Source organism: Engystomops pustulosus, chromosome 1 (assembly GCF_040894005.1).
Source record: "Engystomops pustulosus chromosome 1, aEngPut4.maternal, whole genome shotgun sequence".
Classification (NCBI taxonomy): Eukaryota; Metazoa; Chordata; class Amphibia; order Anura; family Leptodactylidae; genus Engystomops; species Engystomops pustulosus.
Genome location: NC_092411.1, coordinates 189,006,293 through 189,031,852, shown reverse-complemented (window position 1 = coordinate 189,031,852; position 25,560 = coordinate 189,006,293). Strand labels below are relative to the sequence as shown.

Below are 25,560 nucleotides of genomic sequence, written 5' to 3'. Positions count from 1 at the left end.
GATTTAAACTAGGTGCACAAAATCCACCAATGGAGATGCCGGGGATTGAACCCGGGGCCTCACACATGCGAAGCGTGCGCTCTACCACTGAGCTACATCCCCACACAAGGTACTGTTTGCTGGGGGCCAGAAACATTTTTGAAAAGCGACCCAGAAGGTGTGCGCATTAAGCAGATAAGTAGTTTGTGAATTTTGGGGCTTTTTAACCAGGGGCAGAGAAGGCGGTGATGGATTGAAGCTCATTGTGCTTTACATATGAAACAAGATTTGCTGTTCTTTTGACTTGAGGAATGGATTATATTGACCGTCGGTGGAAACACATTGAAGTGTTGGGCCGATGGGAAACAGAATGGTTTTCTTCAGGTATCCAAAAGATGTGAATGGAGATGCCGGGGATTGAACCCGGGGCCTCACACATGCAAAGCGTGGGCTCTACCACTGAGCTACATCCCCTGGCCTGATGCTGCCCCTGCCTCTGTTTCTCAGGAGGTTCATTGCCCAATACTGTGGAAACAGTATGTAGCGACAAGGCAGTGTGCAATAACAACGCATTTTCAGGGAACTGCACAAGTTGCCAGTGATTAAAAGCAGGACGTTTTCAACAGCTCCAACGTTGCTTAAACGCCTTCTTAGAGGCATCGATTTCACGGAACAACTGCAGAAGAAAAGCAGTATGGGCAGGAGTGTAAAAGCCAAAAGTGGAAATAGTGCTTGGAAAAATGAGCACAGATGGCACGAGACAGCAGAGAAATGACTGTCCCGCAAAGATGCTTACCGAGAAAAAGGAGTGAATGCTCTTGCTACTCCCATAAACAATATCGGCCATCTTGTTTTTTGTTAAAACATGTCTATTCAAGAGGCGCCTGCTCGTTTCTTTCATCAGCTTCAGGTGCTACACCAAATTGTTAGCGCTATGATGATTCAAAATCCAAACTTTACAAACTGTCTGTAATGCGACAATAAGATTTCTCCAAAAAAAGAAATAAATGAAACGGTTGTACGTTTGAAAGTGTTGGCTATGGTAGAAGCTACTGCGTGAAAAGACATACAGATGCTCTTGCTTGACGCCCGTACCTGCCATAAGCCAACAGTGCACTTGTCAAGTGAGCAGCAATTCCAAAGGCCAATGTGTTTTAAAAGGAAGCCTTTCAACGGAAGATCTGCGTAAATTTCTACACGGTGAGGGACAGCAAGTGATTTAAACTAGGTGCACAAAATCCACCAATGGAGATGCCGGGGATTGAACCCGGGGCCTCACACATGCGAAGCGTGCGCTCTACCACTGAGCTACATCCCCACACAAGGTACTGTTTGCTGGGGGCCAGAAACATTTTTGAAAAGCGACCCAGAAGGTGTGCGCATTAAGCAGATAAGTAGTTTGTGAATTTTGGGGCTTTTTAACCAGGGGCAGAGAAGGCGGTGATGGATTGAAGCTCATTGTGCTTTACATATCAAACAAGATTTGCTGTTCTTTTGACTTGAGGAATGGATTATATTGACCGTCGGTGGAAACACATTGAAGTGTTGGGCCGATGGGAAACAGAATGGTTTTCTTCAGGTATCCAAAAGATGTGAATGGAGATGCCGGGGATTGAACCCGGGGCCTCACACATGCAAAGCGTGCGCTCTACCACTGAGCTACATCCCCTGGCCTGATGCTGCCCCTGCCTCTGTTTCTCAGGAGGTTCATTGCCCAATACTGTGGAAACAGTATGTAGCGACAAGGCAGTGTGCAATAACAACGCATTTTCAGGGAACTGCACAAGTTGCCAGTGATTAAAAGCAGGAAGTTTTCAACAGCTCCAACGTTGCTTAAACGCCTTCTTAGAGGCATCGATTTCACGGAACAACTGCAGAAGAAAAGCAGTATGGGCAGGAGTGTAAAAGCCAAAAGTGGAAATAGTGCTTGGAAAAATGAGCACAGATGGCACGAGACAGCAGAGAAATGACTGTCCCGCAAAGATGCTTACCGAGAAAAAGGAGTGAATGCTCTTGCTACTCCCATAAACAATATCGGCCATCTTGTTTTTTGTTAAAACATGTCTATTCAAGAGGCGCCTGCTCGTTTCTTTCATCAGCTTCAGGTGCTACACCAAATTGTTAGCGCTATGATGATTCAAAATCCAAACTTTACAAACTGTCTGTAATGCGACAATAAGATTTCTCCAAAAAAAGAAATAAATGAAACGGTTGTACGTTTGAAAGTGTTGGCTATGGTAGAAGCTACTGCGTGAAAAGACATACAGATGCTCTTGCTTGACGCCCGTACCTGCCATAAGCCAACAGTGCACTTGTCAAGTGAGCAGCAATTCCAAAGGCCAATGTGTTTTAAAAGGAAGCCTTTCAACGGAAGATCTGCGTAAATTTCTACACGGTGAGGGACAGCAAGTGATTTAAACTAGGTGCACAAAATCCACCAATGGAGATGCCGGGGATTGAACCCGGGGCCTCACACATGCGAAGCGTGCGCTCTACCACTGAGCTACATCCCCACACAAGGTACTGTTTGCTGGGGGCCAGAAACATTTTTGAAAAGCGACCCAGAAGGTGTGCGCATTAAGCAGATAAGTAGTTTGTGAATTTTGGGGCTTTTTAACCAGGGGCAGAGAAGGCGGTGATGGATTGAAGCTCATTGTGCTTTACATATCAAACAAGATTTGCTGTTCTTTTGACTTGAGGAATGGATTATATTGACCGTCGGTGGAAACACATTGAAGTGTTGGGCCGATGGGAAACAGAATGGTTTTCTTCAGGTATCCAAAAGATGTGAATGGAGATGCCGGGGATTGAACCCGGGGCCTCACACATGCAAAGCGTGCGCTCTACCACTGAGCTACATCCCCTGGCCTGATGCTGCCCCTGCCTCTGTTTCTCAGGAGGTTCATTGCCCAATACTGTGGAAACAGTATGTAGCGACAAGGCAGTGTGCAATAACAACGCATTTTCAGGGAACTGCACAAGTTGCCAGTGATTAAAAGCAGGACGTTTTCAACAGCTCCAACGTTGCTTAAACGCCTTCTTAGAGGCATCGATTTCACGGAACAACTGCAGAAGAAAAGCAGTATGGGCAGGAGTGTAAAAGCCAAAAGTGGAAATAGTGCTTGGAAAAATGAGCACAGATGGCACGAGACAGCAGAGAAATGACTGTCCCGCAAAGATGCTTACCGAGAAAAAGGAGTGAATGCTCTTGCTACTCCCATAAACAATATCGGCCATCTTGTTTTTTGTTAAAACATGTCTATTCAAGAGGCGCCTGCTCGTTTCTTTCATCAGCTTCAGGTGCTACACCAAATTGTTAGCGCTATGATGATTCAAAATCCAAACTTTACAAACTGTCTGTAATGCGACAATAAGATTTCTCCAAAAAAAGAAATAAATGAAACGGTTGTACGTTTGAAAGTGTTGGCTATGGTAGAAGCTACTGCGTGAAAAGACATACAGATGCTCTTGCTTGACGCCCGTACCTGCCATAAGCCAACAGTGCACTTGTCAAGTGAGCAGCAATTCCAAAGGCCAATGTGTTTTAAAAGGAAGCCTTTCAACGGAAGATCTGCGTAAATTTCTACACGGTGAGGGACAGCAAGTGATTTAAACTAGGTGCACAAAATCCACCAATGGAGATGCCGGGGATTGAACCCGGGGCCTCACACATGCGAAGCGTGCGCTCTACCACTGAGCTACATCCCCACACAAGGTACTGTTTGCTGGGGGCCAGAAACATTTTTGAAAAGCGACCCAGAAGGTGTGCGCATTAAGCAGATAAGTAGTTTGTGAATTTTGGGGCTTTTTAACCAGGGGCAGAGAAGGCGGTGATGGATTGAAGCTCATTGTGCTTTACATATCAAACAAGATTTGCTGTTCTTTTGACTTGAGGAATGGATTATATTGACCGTCGGTGGAAACACATTGAAGTGTTGGGCCGATGGGAAACAGAATGGTTTTCTTCAGGTATCCAAAAGATGTGAATGGAGATGCCGGGGATTGAACCCGGGGCCTCACACATGCAAAGCGTGCGCTCTACCACTGAGCTACATCCCCTGGCCTGATGCTGCCCCTGCCTCTGTTTCTCAGGAGGTTCATTGCCCAATACTGTGGAAACAGTATGTAGCGACAAGGCAGTGTGCAATAACAACGCATTTTCAGGGAACTGCACAAGTTGCCAGTGATTAAAAGCAGGAAGTTTTCAACAGCTCCAACGTTGCTTAAACGCCTTCTTAGAGGCATCGATTTCACGGAACAACTGCAGAAGAAAAGCAGTATGGGCAGGAGTGTAAAAGCCAAAAGTGGAAATAGTGCTTGGAAAAATGAGCACAGATGGCACGAGACAGCAGAGAAATGACTGTCCCGCAAAGATGCTTACCGAGAAAAAGGAGTGAATGCTCTTGCTACTCCCATAAACAATATCGGCCATCTTGTTTTTTGTTAAAACATGTCTATTCAAGAGGCGCCTGCTCGTTTCTTTCATCAGCTTCAGGTGCTACACCAAATTGTTAGCGCTATGATGATTCAAAATCCAAACTTTACAAACTGTCTGTAATGCGACAATAAGATTTCTCCAAAAAAAGAAATAAATGAAACGGTTGTACGTTTGAAAGTGTTGGCTATGGTAGAAGCTACTGCGTGAAAAGACATACAGATGCTCTTGCTTGACGCCCGTACCTGCCATAAGCCAACAGTGCACTTGTCAAGTGAGCAGCAATTCCAAAGGCCAATGTGTTTTAAAAGGAAGCCTTTCAACGGAAGATCTGCGTAAATTTCTACACGGTGAGGGACAGCAAGTGATTTAAACTAGGTGCACAAAATCCACCAATGGAGATGCCGGGGATTGAACCCGGGGTCTCACACATGCGAAGCGTGCGCTCTACCACTGAGCTACATCCCCACACAAGGTACTGTTTGCTGGGGGCCAGAAACATTTTTGAAAAGCGACCCAGAAGGTGTGCGCATTAAGCAGATAAGTAGTTTGTGAATTTTGGGGCTTTTTAACCAGGGGCAGAGAAGGCGGTGATGGATTGAAGCTCATTGTGCTTTACATATCAAACAAGATTTGCTGTTCTTTTGACTTGAGGAATGGATTATATTGACCGTCGGTGGAAACACATTGAAGTGTTGGGCCGATGGGAAACAGAATGGTTTTCTTCAGGTATCCAAAAGATGTGAATGGAGATGCCGGGGATTGAACCCGGGGCCTCACACATGCAAAGCGTGCGCTCTACCACTGAGCTACATCCCCTGGCCTGATGCTGCCCCTGCCTCTGTTTCTCAGGAGGTTCATTGCCCAATACTGTGGAAACAGTATGTAGCGACAAGGCAGTGTGCAATAACAACGCATTTTCAGGGAACTGCACAAGTTGCCAGTGATTAAAAGCAGGACGTTTTCAACAGCTCCAACGTTGCTTAAACGCCTTCTTAGAGGCATCGATTTCACGGAACAACTGCAGAAGAAAAGCAGTATGGGCAGGAGTGTAAAAGCCAAAAGTGGAAATAGTGCTTGGAAAAATGAGCACAGATGGCACGAGACAGCAGAGAAATGACTGTCCCGCAAAGATGCTTACCGAGAAAAAGGAGTGAATGCTCTTGCTACTCCCATAAACAATATCGGCCATCTTGTTTTTTGTTAAAACATGTCTATTCAAGAGGCGCCTGCTCGTTTCTTTCATCAGCTTCAGGTGCTACACCAAATTGTTAGCGCTATGATGATTCAAAATCCAAACTTTACAAACTGTCTGTAATGCGACAATAAGATTTCTCCAAAAAAAGAAATAAATGAAACGGTTGTACGTTTGAAAGTGTTGGCTATGGTAGAAGCTACTGCGTGAAAAGACATACAGATGCTCTTGCTTGACGCCCGTACCTGCCATAAGCCAACAGTGCACTTGTCAAGTGAGCAGCAATTCCAAAGGCCAATGTGTTTTAAAAGGAAGCCTTTCAACGGAAGATCTGCGTAAATTTCTACACGGTGAGGGACAGCAAGTGATTTAAACTAGGTGCACAAAATCCACCAATGGAGATGCCGGGGATTGAACCCGGGGCCTCACACATGCGAAGCGTGCGCTCTACCACTGAGCTACATCCCCACACAAGGTACTGTTTGCTGGGGGCCAGAAACATTTTTGAAAAGCGACCCAGAAGGTGTGCGCATTAAGCAGATAAGTAGTTTGTGAATTTTGGGGCTTTTTAACCAGGGGCAGAGAAGGCGGTGATGGATTGAAGCTCATTGTGCTTTACATATCAAACAAGATTTGCTGTTCTTTTGACTTGAGGAATGGATTATATTGACCGTCGGTGGAAACACATTGAAGTGTTGGGCCGATGGGAAACAGAATGGTTTTCTTCAGGTATCCAAAAGATGTGAATGGAGATGCCGGGGATTGAACCCGGGGCCTCACACATGCAAAGCGTGCGCTCTACCACTGAGCTACATCCCCTGGCCTGATGCTGCCCCTGCCTCTGTTTCTCAGGAGGTTCATTGCCCAATACTGTGGAAACAGTATGTAGCGACAAGGCAGTGTGCAATAACAACGCATTTTCAGGGAACTGCACAAGTTGCCAGTGATTAAAAGCAGGAAGTTTTCAACAGCTCCAACGTTGCTTAAACGCCTTCTTAGAGGCATCTATTTCACGGAACAACTGCAGAAGAAAAGCAGTATGGGCAGGAGTGTAAAAGCCAAAAGTGGAAATAGTGCTTGGAAAAATGAGCACAGATGGCACGAGACAGCAGAGAAATGACTGTCCCGCAAAGATGCTTACCGAGAAAAAGGAGTGAATGCTCTTGCTACTCCCATAAACAATATCGGCCATCTTGTTTTTTGTTAAAACATGTCTATTCAAGAGGCGCCTGCTGGTTTCTTTCATCAGCTTCAGGTGCTACACCAAATTGTTAGCGCTATGATGATTCAAAATCCAAACTTTACAAACTGTCTGTAATGCGACAATAAGATTTCTCCAAAAAAAGAAATAAATGAAACGGTTGTACGTTTGAAAGTGTTGGCTATGGTAGAAGCTACTGCGTGAAAAGACATACAGATGCTCTTGCTTGACGCCCGTACCTGCCATAAGCCAACAGTGCACTTGTCAAGTGAGCAGCAATTCCAAAGGCCAATGTGTTTTAAAAGGAAGCCTTTCAACGGAAGATCTGCGTAAATTTCTACACGGTGAGGGACAGCAAGTGATTTAAACTAGGTGCACAAAATCCACCAATGGAGATGCCGGGGATTGAACCCGGGGCCTCACACATGCGAAGCGTGCGCTCTACCACTGAGCTACATCCCCACACAAGGTACTGTTTGCTGGGGGCCAGAAACATTTTTGAAAAGCGACCCAGAAGGTGTGCGCATTAAGCAGATAAGTAGTTTGTGAATTTTGGGGCTTTTTAACCAGGGGCAGAGAAGGCGGTGATGGATTGAAGCTCATTGTGCTTTACATATCAAACAAGATTTGCTGTTCTTTTGACTTGAGGAATGGATTATATTGACCGTCGGTGGAAACACATTGAAGTGTTGGGCCGATGGGAAACAGAATGGTTTTCTTCAGGTATCCAAAAGATGTGAATGGAGATGCCGGGGATTGAACCCGGGGCCTCACACATGCAAAGCGTGCGCTCTACCACTGAGCTTCATCACCTGGCCTGATGCTGCCCCTGCCTCTGTCTCTCAGGAGGTTCATTGCCCAATACTGTGGAAACAGTATGTAGCGACAAGGCAGTGTGCAATAACAACGCATTTTCAGGGAACTGCACAAGTTGCCAGTGATTAAAAGCAGGACGTTTTCAACAGCTCCAACGTTGCTTAAACGCCTTCTTAGAGGCATCGATTTCACGGAACAACTGCAGAAGAAAAGCAGTATGGGCAGGAGTGTAAAAGCCAAAAGTGGAAATAGTGCTTGGAAAAATGAGCACAGATGGCACGAGACAGCAGAGAAATGACTGTCCCGCAAAGATGCTTACCGAGAAAAAGGAGTGAATGCTCTTGCTACTCCCATAAACAATATCGGCCATCTTGTTTTTTGTTAAAACATGTCTATTCAAGAGGCGCCTGCTCGTTTCTTTCATCAGCTTCAGGTGCTACACCAAATTGTTAGCGCTATGATGATTCAAAATCCAAACTTTACAAACTGTCTGTAATGCGACAATAAGATTTCTCCAAAAAAAGAAATAAATGAAACGGTTGTACGTTTGAAAGTGTTGGCTATGGTAGAAGCTACTGCGTGAAAAGACATACAGATGCTCTTGCTTGACGCCCGTACCTGCCATAAGCCAACAGTGCACTTGTCAAGTGAGCAGCAATTCCAAAGGCCAATGTGTTTTAAAAGGAAGCCTTTCAACGGAAGATCTGCGTAAATTTCTACACGGTGAGGGACAGCAAGTGATTTAAACTAGGTGCACAAAATCCACCAATGGAGATGCCAGGGATTGAACCCGGGGCCTCACACATGCGAAGCGTGCGCTCTACCACTGAGCTACATCCCCACACAAGGTACTGTTTGCTGGGGGCCAGAAACATTTTTGAAAAGCGACCCAGAAGGTGTGCGCATTAAGCAGATAAGTAGTTTGTGAATTTTGGGGCTTTTTAACCAGGGGCAGAGAAGGCGGTGATGGATTGAAGCTCATTGTGCTTTACATATCAAACAAGATTTGCTGTTCTTTTGACTTGAGGAATGGATTATATTGACCGTCGGTGGAAACACATTGAAGTGTTGGGCCGATGGGAAACAGAATGGTTTTCTTCAGGTATCCAAAAGATGTGAATGGAGATGCCGGGGATTGAACCCGGGGCCTCACACATGCAAAGCGTGCGCTCTACCACTGAGCTACATCCCCTGGCCTGATGCTGCCCCTGCCTCTGTTTCTCAGGAGGTTCATTGCCCAATACTGTGGAAACAGTATGTAGCGACAAGGCAGTGTGCAATAACAACGCATTTTCAGGGAACTGCACAAGTTGCCAGTGATTAAAAGCAGGAAGTTTTCAACAGCTCCAACGTTGCTTAAACGCCTTCTTAGAGGCATCTATTTCACGGAACAACTGCAGAAGAAAAGCAGTATGGGCAGGAGTGTAAAAGCCAAAAGTGGAAATAGTGCTTGGAAAAATGAGCACAGATGGCACGAGACAGCAGAGAAATGACTGTCCCGCAAAGATGCTTACCGAGAAAAAGGAGTGAATGCTCTTGCTACTCCCATAAACAATATCGGCCATCTTGTTTTTTGTTAAAACATGTCTATTCAAGAGGCGCCTGCTGGTTTCTTTCATCAGCTTCAGGTGCTACACCAAATTGTTAGCGCTATGATGATTCAAAATCCAAACTTTACAAACTGTCTGTAATGCGACAATAAGATTTCTCCAAAAAAAGAAATAAATGAAACGGTTGTACGTTTGAAAGTGTTGGCTATGGTAGAAGCTACTGCGTGAAAAGACATACAGATGCTCTTGCTTGACGCCCGTACCTGCCATAAGCCAACAGTGCACTTGTCAAGTGAGCAGCAATTCCAAAGGCCAATGTGTTTTAAAAGGAAGCCTTTCAACGGAAGATCTGCGTAAATTTCTACACGGTGAGGGACAGCAAGTGATTTAAACTAGGTGCACAAAATCCACCAATGGAGATGCCGGGGATTGAACCCGGGGCCTCACACATGCGAAGCGTGCGCTCTACCACTGAGCTACATCCCCACACAAGGTACTGTTTGCTGGGGGCCAGAAACATTTTTGAAAAGCGACCCAGAAGGTGTGCGCATTAAGCAGATAAGTAGTTTGTGAATTTTGGGGCTTTTTAACCAGGGGCAGAGAAGGCGGTGATGGATTGAAGCTCATTGTGCTTTACATATCAAACAAGATTTGCTGTTCTTTTGACTTGAGGAATGGATTATATTGACCGTCGGTGGAAACACATTGAAGTGTTGGGCCGATGGGAAACAGAATGGTTTTCTTCAGGTATCCAAAAGATGTGAATGGAGATGCCGGGGATTGAACCCGGGGCCTCACACATGCAAAGCGTGCGCTCTACCACTGAGCTACATCCCCTGGCCTGATGCTGCCCCTGCCTCTGTTTCTCAGGAGGTTCATTGCCCAATACTGTGGAAACAGTATGTAGCGACAAGGCAGTGTGCAATAACAACGCATTTTCAGGGAACTGCACAAGTTGCCAGTGATTAAAAGCAGGAAGTTTTCAACAGCTCCAACGTTGCTTAAACGCCTTCTTAGAGGCATCTATTTCACGGAACAACTGCAGAAGAAAAGCAGTATGGGCAGGAGTGTAAAAGCCAAAAGTGGAAATAGTGCTTGGAAAAATGAGCACAGATGGCACGAGACAGCAGAGAAATGACTGTCCCGCAAAGATGCTTACCGAGAAAAAGGAGTGAATGCTCTTGCTACTCCCATAAACAATATCGGCCATCTTGTTTTTTGTTAAAACATGTCTATTCAAGAGGCGCCTGCTGGTTTCTTTCATCAGCTTCAGGTGCTACACCAAATTGTTAGCGCTATGATGATTCAAAATCCAAACTTTACAAACTGTCTGTAATGCGACAATAAGATTTCTCCAAAAAAAGAAATAAATGAAACGGTTGTACGTTTGAAAGTGTTGGCTATGGTAGAAGCTACTGCGTGAAAAGACATACAGATGCTCTTGCTTGACGCCCGTACCTGCCATAAGCCAACAGTGCACTTGTCAAGTGAGCAGCAATTCCAAAGGCCAATGTGTTTTAAAAGGAAGCCTTTCAACGGAAGATCTGCGTAAATTTCTACACGGTGAGGGACAGCAAGTGATTTAAACTAGGTGCACAAAATCCACCAATGGAGATGCCGGGGATTGAACCCGGGGCCTCACACATGCGAAGCGTGCGCTCTACCACTGAGCTACATCCCCACACAAGGTACTGTTTGCTGGGGGCCAGAAACATTTTTGAAAAGCGACCCAGAAGGTGTGCGCATTAAGCAGATAAGTAGTTTGTGAATTTTGGGGCTTTTTAACCAGGGGCAGAGAAGGCGGTGATGGATTGAAGCTCATTGTGCTTTACATATCAAACAAGATTTGCTGTTCTTTTGACTTGAGGAATGGATTATATTGACCGTCGGTGGAAACACATTGAAGTGTTGGGCCGATGGGAAACAGAATGGTTTTCTTCAGGTATCCAAAAGATGTGAATGGAGATGCCGGGGATTGAACCCGGGGCCTCACACATGCAAAGCGTGCGCTCTACCACTGAGCTTCATCACCTGGCCTGATGCTGCCCCTGCCTCTGTCTCTCAGGAGGTTCATTGCCCAATACTGTGGAAACAGTATGTAGCGACAAGGCAGTGTGCAATAACAACGCATTTTCAGGGAACTGCACAAGTTGCCAGTGATTAAAAGCAGGACGTTTTCAACAGCTCCAACGTTGCTTAAACGCCTTCTTAGAGGCATCGATTTCACGGAACAACTGCAGAAGAAAAGCAGTATGGGCAGGAGTGTAAAAGCCAAAAGTGGAAATAGTGCTTGGAAAAATGAGCACAGATGGCACGAGACAGCAGAGAAATGACTGTCCCGCAAAGATGCTTACCGAGAAAAAGGAGTGAATGCTCTTGCTACTCCCATAAACAATATCGGCCATCTTGTTTTTTGTTAAAACATGTCTATTCAAGAGGCGCCTGCTCGTTTCTTTCATCAGCTTCAGGTGCTACACCAAATTGTTAGCGCTATGATGATTCAAAATCCAAACTTTACAAACTGTCTGTAATGCGACAATAAGATTTCTCCAAAAAAAGAAATAAATGAAACGGTTGTACGTTTGAAAGTGTTGGCTATGGTAGAAGCTACTGCGTGAAAAGACATACAGATGCTCTTGCTTGACGCCCGTACCTGCCATAAGCCAACAGTGCACTTGTCAAGTGAGCAGCAATTCCAAAGGCCAATGTGTTTTAAAAGGAAGCCTTTCAACGGAAGATCTGCGTAAATTTCTACACGGTGAGGGACAGCAAGTGATTTAAACTAGGTGCACAAAATCCACCAATGGAGATGCCAGGGATTGAACCCGGGGCCTCACACATGCGAAGCGTGCGCTCTACCACTGAGCTACATCCCCACACAAGGTACTGTTTGCTGGGGGCCAGAAACATTTTTGAAAAGCGACCCAGAAGGTGTGCGCATTAAGCAGATAAGTAGTTTGTGAATTTTGGGGCTTTTTAACCAGGGGCAGAGAAGGCGGTGATGGATTGAAGCTCATTGTGCTTTACATATCAAACAAGATTTGCTGTTCTTTTGACTTGAGGAATGGATTATATTGACCGTCGGTGGAAACACATTGAAGTGTTGGGCCGATGGGAAACAGAATGGTTTTCTTCAGGTATCCAAAAGATGTGAATGGAGATGCCGGGGATTGAACCCGGGGCCTCACACATGCAAAGCGTGCGCTCTACCACTGAGCTACATCCCCTGGCCTGATGCTGCCCCTGCCTCTGTTTCTCAGGAGGTTCATTGCCCAATACTGTGGAAACAGTATGTAGCGACAAGGCAGTGTGCAATAACAACGCATTTTCAGGGAACTGCACAAGTTGCCAGTGATTAAAAGCAGGACGTTTTCAACAGCTCCAACGTTGCTTAAACGCCTTCTTAGAGGCATAGATTTCACGGAACAACTGCAGAAGAAAAGCAGTATGGGCAGGAGTGTAAAAGCCAAAAGTGGAAATAGTGCTTGGAAAAATGAGCACAGATGGCACGAGACAGCAGAGAAATGACTGTCCCGCAAAGATGCTTACCGAGAAAAAGGAGTGAATGCTCTTGCTACTCCCATAAACAATATCGGCCATCTTGTTTTTTGTTAAAACATGTCTATTCAAGAGGCGCCTGCTCGTTTCTTTCATCAGCTTCAGGTGCTACACCAAATTGTTAGCGCTATGATGATTCAAAATCCAAACTTTACAAACTGTCTGTAATGCGACAATAAGATTTCTCCAAAAAAAGAAATAAATGAAACGGTTGTACGTTTGAAAGTGTTGGCTATGGTAGAAGCTACTGCGTGAAAAGACATACAGATGCTCTTGCTTGACGCCCGTACCTGCCATAAGCCAACAGTGCACTTGTCAAGTGAACAGCAATTCCAAAGGCCAATGTGTTTTAAAAGGAAGCCTTTCAACGGAAGATCTGCGTAAATTTCTACACGGTGAGGGACAGCAAGTGATTTAAACTAGGTGCACAAAATCCACCAATGGAGATGCCGGGGATTGAACCCGGGGCCTCACACATGCGAAGCGTGCGCTCTACCACTGAGCTACATCCCCACACAAGGTACTGTTTGCTGGGGGCCAGAAACATTTTTGAAAAGCGACCCAGAAGGTGTGCGCATTAAGCAGATAAGTAGTTTGTGAATTTTGGGGCTTTTTAACCAGGGGCAGAGAAGGCGGTGATGGATTGAAGCTCATTGTGCTTTACATATCAAACAAGATTTGCTGTTCTTTTGACTTGAGGAATGGATTATATTGACCGTCGGTGGAAACACATTGAAGTGTTGGGCCGATGGGAAACAGAATGGTTTTCTTCAGGTATCCAAAAGATGTGAATGGAGATGCCGGGGATTGAACCCGGGGCCTCACACATGCAAAGCGTGTGCTCTACCACTGAGCTACATCCCCTGGCCTGATGCTGCCCCTGCCTCTGTTTCTCAGGAGGTTCATTGCCCAATACTGTGGAAACAGTATGTAGCGACAAGGCAGTGTGCAATAACAACGCATTTTCAGGGAACTGCACAAGTTGCCAGTGATTAAAAGCAGGAAGTTTTCAACAGCTCCAACGTTGCTTAAACGCCTTCTTAGAGGCATCGATTTCACGGAACAACTGCAGAAGAAAAGCAGTATGGGCAGGAGTGTAAAAGCCAAAAGTGGAAATAGTGCTTGGAAAAATGAGCACAGATGGCACGAGACAGCAGAGAAATGACTGTCCCGCAAAGATGCTTACCGAGAAAAAGGAGTGAATGCTCTTGCTACTCCCATAAACAATATCGGCCATCTTGTTTTTTGTTAAAACATGTCTATTCAAGAGGCGCCTGCTCGTTTCTTTCATCAGCTTCAGGTGCTACACCAAATTGTTAGCGCTATGATGATTCAAAATCCAAACTTTACAAACTGTCTGTAATGCGACAATAAGATTTCTCCAAAAAAAGAAATAAATGAAACGGTTGTACGTTTGAAAGTGTTGGCTATGGTAGAAGCTACTGCGTGAAAAGACATACAGATGCTCTTGCTTGACGCCCGTACCTGCCATAAGCCAACAGTGCACTTGTCAAGTGAGCAGCAATTCCAAAGGCCAATGTGTTTTAAAAGGAAGCCTTTCAACGGAAGATCTGCGTAAATTTCTACACGGTGAGGGACAGCAAGTGATTTAAACTAGGTGCACAAAATCCACCAATGGAGATGCCGGGGATTGAACCCGGGGCCTCACACATGCGAAGCGTGCGCTCTACCACTGAGCTACATCCCCACACAAGGTACTGTTTGCTGGGGGCCAGAAACATTTTTGAAAAGCGACCCAGAAGGTGTGCGCATTAAGCAGATAAGTAGTTTGTGAATTTTGGGGCTTTTTAACCAGGGGCAGAGAAGGCGGTGATGGATTGAAGCTCATTGTGCTTTACATATCAAACAAGATTTGCTGTTCTTTTGACTTGAGGAATGGATTATATTGACCGTCGGTGGAAACACATTGAAGTGTTGGGCCGATGGGAAACAGAATGGTTTTCTTCAGGTATCCAAAAGATGTGAATGGAGATGCCGGGGATTGAACCCGGGGCCTCACACATGCAAAGCGTGCGCTCTACCACTGAGCTTCATCACCTGGCCTGATGCTGCCCCTGCCTCTGTCTCTCAGGAGGTTCATTGCCCAATACTGTGGAAACAGTATGTAGCGACAAGGCAGTGTGCAATAACAACGCATTTTCAGGGAACTGCACAAGTTGCCAGTGATTAAAAGCAGGACGTTTTCAACAGCTCCAACGTTGCTTAAACGCCTTCTTAGAGGCATCGATTTCACGGAACAACTGCAGAAGAAAAGCAGTATGGGCAGGAGTGTAAAAGCCAAAAGTGGAAATAGTGCTTGGAAAAATGAGCACAGATGGCACGAGACAGCAGAGAAATGACTGTCCCGCAAAGATGCTTACCGAGAAAAAGGAGTGAATGCTCTTGCTACTCCCATAAACAATATCGGCCATCTTGTTTTTTGTTAAAACATGTCTATTCAAGAGGCGCCTGCTCGTTTCTTTCATCAGCTTCAGGTGCTACACCAAATTGTTAGCGCTATGATGATTCAAAATCCAAACTTTACAAACTGTCTGTAATGCGACAATAAGATTTCTCCAAAAAAAGAAATAAATGAAACGGTTGTACGTTTGAAAGTGTTGGCTATGGTAGAAGCTACTGCGTGAAAAGACATACAGATGCTCTTGCTTGACGCCCGTACCTGCCATAAGCCAACAGTGCACTTGTCAAGTGAGCAGCAATTCCAAAGGCCAATGTGTTTTAAAAGGAAGCCTTTCAACGGAAGATCTGCGTAAATTTCTACACGGTGAGGGACAGCAAGTGATTTAAACTAGGTGCACAAAATCCACCAATGGAGATGCCAGGGATTGAACCCGGGGCCTCACACATGCGAAGCGTGCGCTCTACCACTGAGCTACATCCCCACACAAGGTACTGTTTGCTGGGGGCCAGAAACATTTTTGAAAAGCGACCCAGAAGGTGTGCGCATTAAGCAGATAAGTAGTTTGTGAATTTTGGGGCTTTTTAACCAGGGGCAGAGAAGGCGGTGATGGATTGAAGCTCATTGTGCTTTACATATCAAACAAGATTTGCTGTTCTTTTGACTTGAGGAATGGATTATATTGACCGTCGGTGGAAACACATTGAAGTGTTGGGCCGATGGGAAACAGAATGGTTTTCTTCAGGTATCCAAAAGATGTGAATGGAGATGCCGGGGATTGAACCCGGGGCCTCACACATGCAAAGCGTGCGCTCTACCACTGAGCTACATCCCCTGGCCTGATGCTGCCCCTGCCTCTGTTTCTCAGGAGGTTCATTGCCCAATACTGTGGAAACAGTATGTAGCGACAAGGCAGTGTGCAATAACAACGCATTTTCAGGGAACTGCACAAGTTGCCAGTGATTAAAAGCAGGACGTTTTCAACAGCTCCAACGTTGCTTAAACGCCTTCTTAGAGGCATAGATTTCACGGAACAACTGCAGAAGAAAAGCAGTATGGGCAGGAGTGTAAAAGCCAAAAGTGGAAATAGTGCTTGGAAAAATGAGCACAGATGGCACGAGACAGCAGAGAAATGACTGTCCCGCAAAGATGCTTACCGAGAAAAAGGAGTGAATGCTCTTGCTACTCCCATAAACAATATCGGCCATCTTGTTTTTTGTTAAAACATGTCTATTCAAGAGGCGCCTGCTCGTTTCTTTCATCAGCTTCAGGTGCTACACCAAATTGTTAGCGCTATGATGATTCAAAATCCAAACTTTACAAACTGTCTGTAATGCGACAATAAGATTTCTCCAAAAAAAGAAATAAATGAAACGGTTGTACGTTTGAAAGTGTTGGCTATGGTAGAAGCTACTGCGTGAAAAGACATACAGATGCTCTTGCTTGACGCCCGTACCTGCCATAAGCCAACAGTGCACTTGTCAAGTGAACAGCAATTCCAAAGGCCAATGTGTTTTAAAAGGAAGCCTTTCAACGGAAGATCTGCGTAAATTTCTACACGGTGAGGGACAGCAAGTGATTTAAACTAGGTGCACAAAATCCACCAATGGAGATGCCGGGGATTGAACCCGGGGCCTCACACATGCGAAGCGTGCGCTCTACCACTGAGCTACATCCCCACACAAGGTACTGTTTGCTGGGGGCCAGAAACATTTTTGAAAAGCGACCCAGAAGGTGTGCGCATTAAGCAGATAAGTAGTTTGTGAATTTTGGGGCTTTTTAACCAGGGGCAGAGAAGGCGGTGATGGATTGAAGCTCATTGTGCTTTACATATCAAACAAGATTTGCTGTTCTTTTGACTTGAGGAATGGATTATATTGACCGTCGGTGGAAACACATTGAAGTGTTGGGCCGATGGGAAACAGAATGGTTTTCTTCAGGTATCCAAAAGATGTGAATGGAGATGCCGGGGATTGAACCCGGGGCCTCACACATGCAAAGCGTGCGCTCTACCACTGAGCTACATCCCCTGGCCTGATGCTGCCCCTGCCTCTGTTTCTCAGGAGGTTCATTGCCCAATACTGTGGAAACAGTATGTAGCGACAAGGCAGTGTGCAATAACAACGCATTTTCAGGGAACTGCACAAGTTGCCAGTGATTAAAAGCAGGAAGTTTTCAACAGCTCCAACGTTGCTTAAACGCCTTCTTAGAGGCATCGATTTCACGGAACAACTGCAGAAGAAAAGCAGTATGGGCAGGAGTGTAAAAGCCAAAAGTGGAAATAGTGCTTGGAAAAATGAGCACAGATGGCACGAGACAGCAGAGAAATGACTGTCCCGCAAAGATGCTTACCGAGAAAAAGGAGTGAATGCTCTTGCTACTCCCATAAACAATATCGGCCATCTTGTTTTTTGTTAAAACATGTCTATTCAAGAGGCGCCTGCTCGTTTCTTTCATCAGCTTCAGGTGCTACACCAAATTGTTAGCGCTATGATGATTCAAAATCCAAACTTTACAAACTGTCTGTAATGCGACAATAAGATTTCTCCAAAAAAAGAAATAAATGAAACGGTTGTACGTTTGAAAGTGTTGGCTATGGTAGAAGCTACTGCGTGAAAAGACATACAGATGCTCTTGCTTGACGCCCGTACCTGCCATAAGCCAACAGTGCACTTGTCAAGTGAGCAGCAATTCCAAAGGCCAATGTGTTTTAAAAGGAAGCCTTTCAACGGAAGATCTGCGTAAATTTCTACACGGTGAGGGACAGCAAGTGATTTAAACTAGGTGCACAAAATCCACCAATGGAGATGCCAGGGATTGAACCCGGGGCCTCACACATGCGAAGCGTGCGCTCTACCACTGAGCTACATCCCCACACAAGGTACTGTTTGCTGGGGGCCAGAAACATTTTTGAAAAGCGACCCAGAAGGTGTGCGCATTAAGCAGATAAGTAGTTTGTGAATTTTGGGGCTTTTTAACCAGGGGCAGAGAAGGCGGTGATGGATTGAAGCTCATTGTGCTTTACATATCAAACAAGATTTGCTGTTCTTTTGACTTGAGGAATGGATTATATTGACCGTCGGTGGAAACACATTGAAGTGTTGGGCCGATGGGAAACAGAATGGTTTTCTTCAGGTATCCAAAAGATGTGAATGGAGATGCCGGGGATTGAACCCGGGGCCTCACACATGCAAAGCGTGCGCTCTACCACTGAGCTACATCCCCTGGCCTGATGCTGCCCCTGCCTCTGTTTCTCAGGAGGTTCATTGCCCAATACTGTGGAAACAGTATGTAGCGACAAGGCAGTGTGCAATAACAACGCATTTTCAGGGAACTGCACAAGTTGCCAGTGATTAAAAGCAGGACGTTTTCAACAGCTCCAACGTTGCTTAAACGCCTTCTTAGAGGCATAGATTTCACGGAACAACTGCAGAAGAAAAGCAGTATGGGCAGGAGTGTAAAAGCCAAAAGTGGAAATAGTGCTTGGAAAAATGAGCACAGATGGCACGAGACAGCAGAGAAATGACTGTCCCGCAAAGATGCTTACCGAGAAAAAGGAGTGAATGCTCTTGCTACTCCCATAAACAATATCGGCCATCTTGTTTTTTGTTAAAACATGTCTATTCAAGAGGCGCCTGCTCGTTTCTTTCATCAGCTTCAGGTGCTACACCAAATTGTTAGCGCTATGATGATTCAAAATCCAAACTTTACAAACTGTCTGTAATGCGACAATAAGATTTCTCCAAAAAAAGAAATAAATGAAACGGTTGTACGTTTGAAAGTGTTGGCTATGGTAGAAGCTACTGCGTGAAAAGACATACAGATGCTCTTGCTTGACGCCCGTACCTGCCATAAGCCAACAGTGCACTTGTCAAGTGAACAGCAATTCCAAAGGCCAATGTGTTTTAAAAGGAAGCCTTTCAACGGAAGATCTGCGTAAATTTCTACACGGTGAGGGACAGCAAGTGATTTAAACTAGGTGCACAAAATCCACCAATGGAGATGCCGGGGATTGAACCCGGGGCCTCACACATGCGAAGCGTGCGCTCTACCACTGAGCTACATCCCCACACAAGGTACTGTTTGCTGGGGGCCAGAAACATTTTTGAAAAGCGACCCAGAAGGTGTGCGCATTAAGCAGATAAGTAGTTTGTGAATTTTGGGGCTTTTTAACCAGGGGCAGAGAAGGCGGTGATGGATTGAAGCTCATTGTGCTTTACATATCAAACAAGATTTGCTGTTCTTTTGACTTGAGGAATGGATTATATTGACCGTCGGTGGAAACACATTGAAGTGTTGGGCCGATGGGAAACAGAATGGTTTTCTTCAGGTATCCAAAAGATGTGAATGGAGATGCCGGGGATTGAACCCGGGGCCTCACACATGCAAAGCGTGCGCTCTACCACTGAGCTACATCCCCTGGCCTGATGCTGCCCCTGCCTCTGTTTCTCAGGAGGTTCATTGCCCAATACTGTGGAAACAGTATGTAGCGACAAGGCAGTGTGCAATAACAACGCATTTTCAGGGAACTGCACAAGTTGCCAGTGATTAAAAGCAGGAAGTTTTCAACAGCTCCAACGTTGCTTAAACGCCTTCTTAGAGGCATCGATTTCACGGAACAACTGCAGAAGAAAAGCAGTATGGGCAGGAGTGTAAAAGCCAAAAGTGGAAATAGTGCTTGGAAAAATGAGCACAGATGGCACGAGACAGCAGAGAAATGACTGTCCCGCAAAGATGCTTACCGAGAAAAAGGAGTGAATGCTCTTGCTACTCCCATAAACAATATCGGCCATCTTGTTTTTTGTTAAAACATGTCTATTCAAGAGGCGCCTGCTCGTTTCTTTCATCAGCTTCAGGTGCTACACCAAATTGTTAGCGCTATGATGATTCAAAATCCAAACTTTACAAACTGTCTGTAATGCGACAATAAGATTTCTCCAAAAAAAGAAATAAATGAAACGGTTGTACGTTTGAAAGTGTTGGCTATGGTAGAAGCTACTGCGTGAAAAGACATACAGATGCTCTTGCTTGACGCCCGTACCTGCCATAAGCCAACAGTGCACTTGTCAAGTGAGCAGCAATTCCAAAGGCCAATGTGTTTTAAAAGGAAGCCTTTCAACGGAAGATCTGCGTAAATTTCTACACAGTGAGGGACAGCAAGTGATTTAAACTAGGTGCACAAAATCCACCAATGGAGATGCCGGGGATTGAACTCGGGGCCTCTCACAAGCGAAGCGTGCGCTCTACCACTGAGCTACATCCCCACACAAGGTACTGTTTGCTGGGGGCCAGAAACATTTTTGAAAAGCGACCCAGAAAGTGTGCGCATTAAGCAGATAAGTAGTTTGTGAATTTTGGGGCTTTTTAACCAGGGGCAGAGAAGGCGGTGATGGATTGAAGCTCATTGTGCTTTACATATCAAACAAGATTTGCTGTTCTTTTGACTTGAGGAATGGATTATATTGACCGTCGGTGGAAACACATTGAAGTGTTGGGCCGATGGGAAACAGAATGGTTTTCTTCAGGTATCCAAAAGATGTGAATGGAGATGCCGGGGATTGAACCCGGGGCCTCACACATGCAAAGCGTGCGCTCTACCACTGAGCTACATCCCCTGGCCTGATGCTGCCCCTGCCTCTGTTTCTCAGGAGGTTCATTGCCCAATACTGTGGAAACAGTATGTAGCGACAAGGCAGTGTGCAATAACAACGCATTTTCAGGGAACTGCACAAGTTGCCAGTGATTAAAAGCAGGACGTTTTCAACAGCTCCAACGTTGCTTAAACGCCTTCTTAGAGGCATCGATTTCACGGAACAACTGCAGAAGAAAAGCAGTATGGGCAGGAGTGTAAAAGCCAAAAGTGGAAATAGTGCTTGGAAAAATGAGCACAGATGGCACGAGACAGCAGAGAAATGACTGTCCCGCAAAGATGCTTACCGAGAAAAAGGAGTGAATGCTCTTGCTACTCCCATAAACAATATCGGCCATCTTGTTTTTTGTTAAAACATGTCTATTCAAGAGGCGCCTGCTCGTTTCTTTCATCAGCTTCAGGTGCTACACCAAATTGTTAGCGCTATGATGATTCAAAATCCAAACTTTACAAACTGTCTGTAATGCGACAATAAGATTTCTCCAAAAAAAGAAATAAATGAAACGGTTGTACGTTTGAAAGTGTTGGCTATGGTAGAAGCTACTGCGTGAAAAGACATACAGATGCTCTTGCTTGACGCCCGTACCTGCCATAAGCCAACAGTGCACTTGTCAAGTGAGCAGCAATTCCAAAGGCCAATGTGTTTTAAAAGGAAGCCTTTCAACGGAAGATCTGCGTAAATTTCTACACGGTGAGGGACAGCAAGTGATTTAAACTAGGTGCACAAAATCCACCAATGGAGATGCCGGGGATTGAACTCGGGGCCTCTCACATGCGAAGCGTGCGCTCTACCACTGAGCTACATCCCCACACAAGGTACTGTTTGCTGGGGGCCAGAAACATTTTTGAAAAGCGACCCAGAAAGTGTGCGCATTAAGCAGATAAGTAGTTTGTGAATTTTGGGGCTTTTTAACCAGGGGCAGAGAAGGCGGTGATGGATTGAAGCTCATTGTGCTTTACATATCAAACAAGATTTGCTGTTCTTTTGACTTGAGGAATGGATTATATTGACCGTCGGTGGAAACACATTGAAGTGTTGGGCCGATGGGAAACAGAATGGTTTTCTTCAGGTATCCAAAAGATGTGAATGGAGATGCCGGGGATTGAACCCGGGGCCTCACACATGCAAGGCGTGCGCTCTACCACTGAGCTACATCCCCTGGCCTGATGCTACCCCTGCCTCTGTTTCTCAGGAGGTTCATTGCCCAATACTGTGGAAACAGTATGTAGCGACAAGGCAGTGTGCAATAACAACGCATTTTCAGGGAACTGCACAAGTTGCCAGTGATTAAAAGCAGGAAGTTTTCAACAGCTCCAACGTTGCTTAAACGCCTTCTTAGAGGCATCGATTTCACGGAACAACTGCAGAAGAAAAGCAGTATGGGCAGGAGTGTAAAAGCCAAAAGTGGAAATAGTGCTTGGAAAAATGAGCACAGATGGCACGAGACAGCAGAGAAATGACTGTCCCGCAAAGATGCTTACCGAGAAAAAGGAGTGAATGCTCTTGCTACTCCCATAAACAATATCGGCCATCTTGTTTTTTGTTAAAACATGTCTATTCAAGAGGCGCCTGCTCGTTTCTTTCATCAGCTTCAGGTGCTACACCAAATTGTTAGCGCTATGATGATTCAAAATCCAAACTTTACAAACTGTCTGTAATGCGACAATAAGATTTCTCCAAAAAAAGAAATAAATGAAACGGTTGTACGTTTGAAAGTGTTGGCTATGGTAGAAGCTACTGCGTGAAAAGACATACAGATGCTCTTGCTTGACGCCCGTACCTGCCATAAGCCAACAGTGCACTTGTCAAGTGAGCAGCAATTCCAAAGGCCAATGTGTTTTAAAAGGAAGCCTTTCAACGGAAGATCTGCGTAAATTTCTACACGGTGAGGGACAGCAAGTGATTTAAACTAGGTGCACAAAATCCACCAATGGAGATGCCGGGGATTGAACCCGGGGCCTCACACATGCGAAGCGTGCGCTCTACCACTGAGCTACATCCCCACACAAGGTACTGTTTGCTGGGGGCCAGAAACATTTTTGAAAAGCGACCCAGAAGGTGTGCGCATTAAGCAGATAAGTAGTTTGTGAATTTTGGGGCTTTTTAACCAGGGGCAGAGAAGGCGGTGATGGATTGAAGCTCATTGTGCTTTACATATCAAACATGATTTGCTGTTCTTTTGACTTGAGGAATGGATTATATTGACCGTCGGTGGAAACACATTGAAGTGTTGGGCCGATGGGAAACAGTATGGTTTTCTTCAGGTATCCAAAAGATGTGAATGGAGATGCCGGGGATTGAACCCGGGGCCTCACACATGCAAAGCGTGCGCTCTACCACTGAGCTACATCCCCTGGCCTGATGCTGCCCCTGCCTCTGTTTCTCAGGAGGTTCATTGCCCAATACTGTGGAAACAGTATGTAGCGACAAGGCAGTGTGCAATAACAACGCATTTTCAGGGAACTGCACAAGTTGCCAGTGATTAAAAGCAGGAAGTTTTCAACAGCTCCAACGTTGCTTAAACGCCTTCTTAGAGGCATAGATTTCACGGAACAACTGCAGAAGAAAAGCAGTATGGGCAGGAGTGTAAAAGCCAAAAGTGGAAATAGTGCTTGGAAAAATGAGCACAGATGGCACGAGACAGCAGAGAAATGACTGTCCCGCAAAGATGCTTACCGAGAAAAAGGAGTGAATGCTCTTGCTACTCCCATAAACAATATCGGCCATCTTGTTTTTTGTTAAAACATGTCTATTCAAGAGGCGCCTGCTCGTTTCTTTCATCAGCTTCAGGTGCTACACCAAATTGTTAGCGCTATGATGATTCAAAATCCAAACTTTACAAACTGTCTGTAATGCGACAATAAGATTTCTCCAAAAAAAGAAATAAATGAAACGGTTGTACGTTTGAAAGTGTTGGCTATGGTAGAAGCTACTGCGTGAAAAGACATACAGATGCTCTTGCTTGACGCCCGTACCTGCCATAAGCCAACAGTGCACTTGTCAAGTGAGCAGCAATTCCAAAGGCCAATGTGTTTTAAAAGGAAGCCTTTCAACGGAAGATCTGCGTAAATTTCTACACGGTGAGGGACAGCAAGTGATTTAAACTAGGTGCACAAAATCCACCAATGGAGATGCCGGGGATTGAACTCGGGGCCTCTCACATGCGAAGCGTGCGCTCTACCACTGAGCTACATCCCCACACAAGGTACTGTTTGCTGGGGGCCAGAAACATTTTTGAAAAGCGACCCAGAAAGTGTGCGCATTAAGCAGATAAGTAGTTTGTGAATTTTGGGGCTTTTTAACCAGGGGCAGAGAAGGCGGTGATGGATTGAAGCTCATTGTGCTTTACATATCAAACAAGATTTGCTGTTCTTTTGACTTGAGGAATGGATTATATTGACCGTCGGTGGAAACACATTGAAGTGTTGGGCCGATGGGAAACAGAATGGTTTTCTTCAGGTATCCAAAAGATGTGAATGGAGATGCCGGGGATTGAACCCGGGGCCTCACACATGCAAAGCGTGCGCTCTACCACTGAGCTACATCCCCTGGCCTGATGCTGCCCCTGCCTCTGTTTCTCAGGAGGTTCATTGCCCAATACTGTGGAAACAGTATGTAGCGACAAGGCAGTGTGCAATAACAACGCATTTTCAGGGAACTGCACAAGTTGCCAGTGATTAAAAGCAGGAAGTTTTCAACAGCTCCAACGTTGCTTAAACGCCTTCTTAGAGGCATCGATTTCACGGAACAACTGCAGAAGAAAAGCAGTATGGGCAGGAGTGTAAAAGCCAAAAGTGGAAATAGTGCTTGGAAAAATGAGCACAGATGGCACGAGACAGCAGAGAAATGACTGTCCCGCAAAGATGCTTACCGAGAAAAAGGAGTGAATGCTCTTGCTACTCCCATAAACAATATCGGCCATCTTGTTTTTTGTTAAAACATGTCTATTCAAGAGGCGCCTGCTCGTTTCTTTCATCAGCTTCAGGTGCTACACCAAATTGTTAGCGCTATGATGATTCAAAATCCAAACTTTACAAACTGTCTGTAATGCGACAATAAGATTTCTCCAAAAAAAGAAATAAATGAAACGGTTGTACGTTTGAAAGTGTTGGCTATGGTAGAAGCTACTGCGTGAAAAGACATACAGATGCTCTTGCTTGACGCCCGTACCTGCCATAAGCCAACAGTGCACTTGTCAAGTGAGCAGCAATTCCAAAGGCCAATGTGTTTTAAAAGGAAGCCTTTCAACGGAAGATCTGCGTAAATTTCTACACGGTGAGGGACAGCAAGTGATTTAAACTAGGTGCACAAAATCCACCAATGGAGATGCCGGGGATTGAACTCGGGGCCTCTCACATGCGAAGCGTGCGCTCTATCACTGAGCTACATCCCCACACAAGGTACTGTTTGCTGGGGGCCAGAAACATTTTTGAAAAGCGACCCAGAAAGTGTGCGCATTAAGCAGATAAGTAGTTTGTGAATTTTGGGGCTTTTTAACCAGGGGCAGAGAAGGCGGTGATGGATTGAAGCTCATTGTGCTTTACATATCAAACAAGATTTGCTGTTCTTTTGACTTGAGGAATGGATTATATTGACCGTCGGTGGAAACACATTGAAGTGTTGGGCCGATGGGAAACAGAATGGTTTTCTTCAGGTATCCAAAAGATGTGAATGGAGATGCCGGGGATTGAACCCGGGGCCTCACACATGCAAGGCGTGCGCTCTACCACTGAGCTACATCCCCTGGCCTGATGCT

The 25,560-nt window shown here is 45.4% G+C and overlaps 44 non-coding genes across 44 annotated transcripts; all 44 read right to left on the bottom strand.

The window, feature by feature from the left end:
* Nucleotides 1–30: 30 nt before the first annotated feature.
* Nucleotides 31–102, bottom strand: TRNAA-CGC (transfer RNA alanine (anticodon CGC)). The gene has a single exon. It is a non-coding gene; the product is annotated as a tRNA-Ala (tRNA).
* Nucleotides 103–381: 279 nt separating this feature from the next.
* On the bottom strand, nucleotides 382–453 carry TRNAA-UGC (transfer RNA alanine (anticodon UGC)). The gene has a single exon. It is a non-coding gene; the product is annotated as a tRNA-Ala (tRNA).
* Nucleotides 454–1,225: 772 nt separating this feature from the next.
* TRNAA-CGC (transfer RNA alanine (anticodon CGC)) lies at nucleotides 1,226–1,297 on the bottom strand. Its single transcript has one exon. It is a non-coding gene; the product is annotated as a tRNA-Ala (tRNA).
* Nucleotides 1,298–1,576: 279 nt separating this feature from the next.
* Nucleotides 1,577–1,648, bottom strand: TRNAA-UGC (transfer RNA alanine (anticodon UGC)). Its single transcript has one exon. It is a non-coding gene; the product is annotated as a tRNA-Ala (tRNA).
* A 772-nt stretch (nucleotides 1,649–2,420) lies between these two features.
* On the bottom strand, nucleotides 2,421–2,492 carry TRNAA-CGC (transfer RNA alanine (anticodon CGC)). The gene has a single exon. It is a non-coding gene; the product is annotated as a tRNA-Ala (tRNA).
* A 279-nt stretch (nucleotides 2,493–2,771) lies between these two features.
* TRNAA-UGC (transfer RNA alanine (anticodon UGC)) lies at nucleotides 2,772–2,843 on the bottom strand. Its single transcript has one exon. It is a non-coding gene; the product is annotated as a tRNA-Ala (tRNA).
* A 772-nt stretch (nucleotides 2,844–3,615) lies between these two features.
* Nucleotides 3,616–3,687, bottom strand: TRNAA-CGC (transfer RNA alanine (anticodon CGC)). The gene has a single exon. It is a non-coding gene; the product is annotated as a tRNA-Ala (tRNA).
* Nucleotides 3,688–3,966: 279 nt separating this feature from the next.
* On the bottom strand, nucleotides 3,967–4,038 carry TRNAA-UGC (transfer RNA alanine (anticodon UGC)). Its single transcript has one exon. It is a non-coding gene; the product is annotated as a tRNA-Ala (tRNA).
* A 772-nt stretch (nucleotides 4,039–4,810) lies between these two features.
* On the bottom strand, nucleotides 4,811–4,882 carry TRNAA-CGC (transfer RNA alanine (anticodon CGC)). Its single transcript has one exon. It is a non-coding gene; the product is annotated as a tRNA-Ala (tRNA).
* A 279-nt stretch (nucleotides 4,883–5,161) lies between these two features.
* Nucleotides 5,162–5,233, bottom strand: TRNAA-UGC (transfer RNA alanine (anticodon UGC)). Its single transcript has one exon. It is a non-coding gene; the product is annotated as a tRNA-Ala (tRNA).
* Nucleotides 5,234–6,005: 772 nt separating this feature from the next.
* TRNAA-CGC (transfer RNA alanine (anticodon CGC)) lies at nucleotides 6,006–6,077 on the bottom strand. The gene has a single exon. It is a non-coding gene; the product is annotated as a tRNA-Ala (tRNA).
* A 279-nt stretch (nucleotides 6,078–6,356) lies between these two features.
* Nucleotides 6,357–6,428, bottom strand: TRNAA-UGC (transfer RNA alanine (anticodon UGC)). The gene has a single exon. It is a non-coding gene; the product is annotated as a tRNA-Ala (tRNA).
* A 772-nt stretch (nucleotides 6,429–7,200) lies between these two features.
* On the bottom strand, nucleotides 7,201–7,272 carry TRNAA-CGC (transfer RNA alanine (anticodon CGC)). Its single transcript has one exon. It is a non-coding gene; the product is annotated as a tRNA-Ala (tRNA).
* A 279-nt stretch (nucleotides 7,273–7,551) lies between these two features.
* TRNAA-UGC (transfer RNA alanine (anticodon UGC)) lies at nucleotides 7,552–7,623 on the bottom strand. Its single transcript has one exon. It is a non-coding gene; the product is annotated as a tRNA-Ala (tRNA).
* A 772-nt stretch (nucleotides 7,624–8,395) lies between these two features.
* On the bottom strand, nucleotides 8,396–8,467 carry TRNAA-CGC (transfer RNA alanine (anticodon CGC)). Its single transcript has one exon. It is a non-coding gene; the product is annotated as a tRNA-Ala (tRNA).
* Nucleotides 8,468–8,746: 279 nt separating this feature from the next.
* Nucleotides 8,747–8,818, bottom strand: TRNAA-UGC (transfer RNA alanine (anticodon UGC)). Its single transcript has one exon. It is a non-coding gene; the product is annotated as a tRNA-Ala (tRNA).
* A 772-nt stretch (nucleotides 8,819–9,590) lies between these two features.
* On the bottom strand, nucleotides 9,591–9,662 carry TRNAA-CGC (transfer RNA alanine (anticodon CGC)). Its single transcript has one exon. It is a non-coding gene; the product is annotated as a tRNA-Ala (tRNA).
* Nucleotides 9,663–9,941: 279 nt separating this feature from the next.
* On the bottom strand, nucleotides 9,942–10,013 carry TRNAA-UGC (transfer RNA alanine (anticodon UGC)). Its single transcript has one exon. It is a non-coding gene; the product is annotated as a tRNA-Ala (tRNA).
* Nucleotides 10,014–10,785: 772 nt separating this feature from the next.
* Nucleotides 10,786–10,857, bottom strand: TRNAA-CGC (transfer RNA alanine (anticodon CGC)). The gene has a single exon. It is a non-coding gene; the product is annotated as a tRNA-Ala (tRNA).
* A 279-nt stretch (nucleotides 10,858–11,136) lies between these two features.
* TRNAA-UGC (transfer RNA alanine (anticodon UGC)) lies at nucleotides 11,137–11,208 on the bottom strand. The gene has a single exon. It is a non-coding gene; the product is annotated as a tRNA-Ala (tRNA).
* A 772-nt stretch (nucleotides 11,209–11,980) lies between these two features.
* On the bottom strand, nucleotides 11,981–12,052 carry TRNAA-CGC (transfer RNA alanine (anticodon CGC)). Its single transcript has one exon. It is a non-coding gene; the product is annotated as a tRNA-Ala (tRNA).
* Nucleotides 12,053–12,331: 279 nt separating this feature from the next.
* TRNAA-UGC (transfer RNA alanine (anticodon UGC)) lies at nucleotides 12,332–12,403 on the bottom strand. Its single transcript has one exon. It is a non-coding gene; the product is annotated as a tRNA-Ala (tRNA).
* A 772-nt stretch (nucleotides 12,404–13,175) lies between these two features.
* On the bottom strand, nucleotides 13,176–13,247 carry TRNAA-CGC (transfer RNA alanine (anticodon CGC)). The gene has a single exon. It is a non-coding gene; the product is annotated as a tRNA-Ala (tRNA).
* A 279-nt stretch (nucleotides 13,248–13,526) lies between these two features.
* TRNAA-UGC (transfer RNA alanine (anticodon UGC)) lies at nucleotides 13,527–13,598 on the bottom strand. Its single transcript has one exon. It is a non-coding gene; the product is annotated as a tRNA-Ala (tRNA).
* Nucleotides 13,599–14,370: 772 nt separating this feature from the next.
* On the bottom strand, nucleotides 14,371–14,442 carry TRNAA-CGC (transfer RNA alanine (anticodon CGC)). The gene has a single exon. It is a non-coding gene; the product is annotated as a tRNA-Ala (tRNA).
* Nucleotides 14,443–14,721: 279 nt separating this feature from the next.
* Nucleotides 14,722–14,793, bottom strand: TRNAA-UGC (transfer RNA alanine (anticodon UGC)). The gene has a single exon. It is a non-coding gene; the product is annotated as a tRNA-Ala (tRNA).
* Nucleotides 14,794–15,565: 772 nt separating this feature from the next.
* Nucleotides 15,566–15,637, bottom strand: TRNAA-CGC (transfer RNA alanine (anticodon CGC)). The gene has a single exon. It is a non-coding gene; the product is annotated as a tRNA-Ala (tRNA).
* A 279-nt stretch (nucleotides 15,638–15,916) lies between these two features.
* TRNAA-UGC (transfer RNA alanine (anticodon UGC)) lies at nucleotides 15,917–15,988 on the bottom strand. The gene has a single exon. It is a non-coding gene; the product is annotated as a tRNA-Ala (tRNA).
* Nucleotides 15,989–16,760: 772 nt separating this feature from the next.
* TRNAA-CGC (transfer RNA alanine (anticodon CGC)) lies at nucleotides 16,761–16,832 on the bottom strand. The gene has a single exon. It is a non-coding gene; the product is annotated as a tRNA-Ala (tRNA).
* Nucleotides 16,833–17,111: 279 nt separating this feature from the next.
* TRNAA-UGC (transfer RNA alanine (anticodon UGC)) lies at nucleotides 17,112–17,183 on the bottom strand. The gene has a single exon. It is a non-coding gene; the product is annotated as a tRNA-Ala (tRNA).
* A 772-nt stretch (nucleotides 17,184–17,955) lies between these two features.
* On the bottom strand, nucleotides 17,956–18,027 carry TRNAA-CGC (transfer RNA alanine (anticodon CGC)). Its single transcript has one exon. It is a non-coding gene; the product is annotated as a tRNA-Ala (tRNA).
* A 279-nt stretch (nucleotides 18,028–18,306) lies between these two features.
* Nucleotides 18,307–18,378, bottom strand: TRNAA-UGC (transfer RNA alanine (anticodon UGC)). Its single transcript has one exon. It is a non-coding gene; the product is annotated as a tRNA-Ala (tRNA).
* Nucleotides 18,379–19,150: 772 nt separating this feature from the next.
* TRNAA-CGC (transfer RNA alanine (anticodon CGC)) lies at nucleotides 19,151–19,222 on the bottom strand. The gene has a single exon. It is a non-coding gene; the product is annotated as a tRNA-Ala (tRNA).
* Nucleotides 19,223–19,501: 279 nt separating this feature from the next.
* On the bottom strand, nucleotides 19,502–19,573 carry TRNAA-UGC (transfer RNA alanine (anticodon UGC)). The gene has a single exon. It is a non-coding gene; the product is annotated as a tRNA-Ala (tRNA).
* A 772-nt stretch (nucleotides 19,574–20,345) lies between these two features.
* TRNAA-CGC (transfer RNA alanine (anticodon CGC)) lies at nucleotides 20,346–20,417 on the bottom strand. Its single transcript has one exon. It is a non-coding gene; the product is annotated as a tRNA-Ala (tRNA).
* A 279-nt stretch (nucleotides 20,418–20,696) lies between these two features.
* On the bottom strand, nucleotides 20,697–20,768 carry TRNAA-UGC (transfer RNA alanine (anticodon UGC)). The gene has a single exon. It is a non-coding gene; the product is annotated as a tRNA-Ala (tRNA).
* A 772-nt stretch (nucleotides 20,769–21,540) lies between these two features.
* On the bottom strand, nucleotides 21,541–21,612 carry TRNAA-CGC (transfer RNA alanine (anticodon CGC)). The gene has a single exon. It is a non-coding gene; the product is annotated as a tRNA-Ala (tRNA).
* A 279-nt stretch (nucleotides 21,613–21,891) lies between these two features.
* TRNAA-UGC (transfer RNA alanine (anticodon UGC)) lies at nucleotides 21,892–21,963 on the bottom strand. The gene has a single exon. It is a non-coding gene; the product is annotated as a tRNA-Ala (tRNA).
* Nucleotides 21,964–22,735: 772 nt separating this feature from the next.
* Nucleotides 22,736–22,807, bottom strand: TRNAA-CGC (transfer RNA alanine (anticodon CGC)). Its single transcript has one exon. It is a non-coding gene; the product is annotated as a tRNA-Ala (tRNA).
* Nucleotides 22,808–23,086: 279 nt separating this feature from the next.
* TRNAA-UGC (transfer RNA alanine (anticodon UGC)) lies at nucleotides 23,087–23,158 on the bottom strand. The gene has a single exon. It is a non-coding gene; the product is annotated as a tRNA-Ala (tRNA).
* Nucleotides 23,159–23,930: 772 nt separating this feature from the next.
* TRNAA-CGC (transfer RNA alanine (anticodon CGC)) lies at nucleotides 23,931–24,002 on the bottom strand. The gene has a single exon. It is a non-coding gene; the product is annotated as a tRNA-Ala (tRNA).
* Nucleotides 24,003–24,281: 279 nt separating this feature from the next.
* Nucleotides 24,282–24,353, bottom strand: TRNAA-UGC (transfer RNA alanine (anticodon UGC)). The gene has a single exon. It is a non-coding gene; the product is annotated as a tRNA-Ala (tRNA).
* A 772-nt stretch (nucleotides 24,354–25,125) lies between these two features.
* Nucleotides 25,126–25,197, bottom strand: TRNAA-CGC (transfer RNA alanine (anticodon CGC)). The gene has a single exon. It is a non-coding gene; the product is annotated as a tRNA-Ala (tRNA).
* A 279-nt stretch (nucleotides 25,198–25,476) lies between these two features.
* Nucleotides 25,477–25,548, bottom strand: TRNAA-UGC (transfer RNA alanine (anticodon UGC)). The gene has a single exon. It is a non-coding gene; the product is annotated as a tRNA-Ala (tRNA).
* Between the last annotated feature and the right edge of the window lie 12 nt (nucleotides 25,549–25,560).